The following is a 1,012-nucleotide window of genomic DNA, read 5'->3' as shown; positions in this document are numbered from 1 at the left end:
TGTTTGGGTACATTATTGTTCAGTGTACATGTTCACATCTGAAACAAACTTTACGTGCTTGATAACTCTCCCACCCCGCAGACATCTACACGTCAATACCGATTTATATTCATAGCGGCAAGTGCTATGTAGCTCCACATAGGGGACACAGGAAGTGACATATAGCACATTCATGCGGCGTCGGAACCGCGTAGGAAATTCACAGCCGCACCGGCAGAGCTCCAGAATATGCGACTCGGCCGGCTCACGCGCGGACGCGCTTACAAGTGCGAGGGCCCGCCCAACGCTGCTTGCAGCTTTAATTCATTTATGAATCTGATCCAAGAAAACAAATAACGGTTTGTTTGTTGTACTTTTGATTTTATGCTCAGATCAAAAATAGGAAATGAAAAGACAGGCCACATTTAATTGATAGCTTTGCCTTAAATACACTTGAGCTAAACTAAACGGATCAATAATAAATTAAACTATTTTTAAAAAATGCAATATTAAAAGGTTTTACTTGTGTGAACAGATAAACTCTTACAAGAAACAGTAAGTACATTGTTGCTTTGGATGCGGAAAACACAGCTCGCCAAATTAACTAATAGCAGTTTATTTTATTGGATGTGTACCACTGGATGTACGGACAACTATGACATGACATGGGTTCAATCCCTGAATGTTAGTTTCCGTTTGAGCACTTAGGCTCAGTGTATGAATGTGTATGACTGGTGAATGCAGATGTAGTGTAAAAGCGCTTTGAGTGGTCGAAAAGACTAGAAAGGCGCTATACAAATACGGAGCATTTACATTTACAGGCATACAGTGAGCTGTAAATGCCTGTTTATAATACTGTTTTAACTATAATATAATTAGATACTATAATTAGGGCCCGAGCACGACCGTGCGAGGTCCCTATTGAATCTGCTCGGATTATTAGGGCCCGAGCACGACCGTGTGAGGTCCCTATTGAATCTGCTCGGATTATATTTTTAGGGCCCGAGCACGACCGTGTGAGGTCCCTATTGAA

This window comes from Micropterus dolomieu, linkage group LG04 (genome assembly GCF_021292245.1).
Source record: "Micropterus dolomieu isolate WLL.071019.BEF.003 ecotype Adirondacks linkage group LG04, ASM2129224v1, whole genome shotgun sequence".
Lineage (NCBI taxonomy): Eukaryota > Metazoa > Chordata > Actinopteri > Centrarchiformes > Centrarchidae > Micropterus > Micropterus dolomieu.
The sequence above is the reverse complement of the archived record's forward strand: the minus strand, read 5'-3'. Positions refer to the sequence as shown.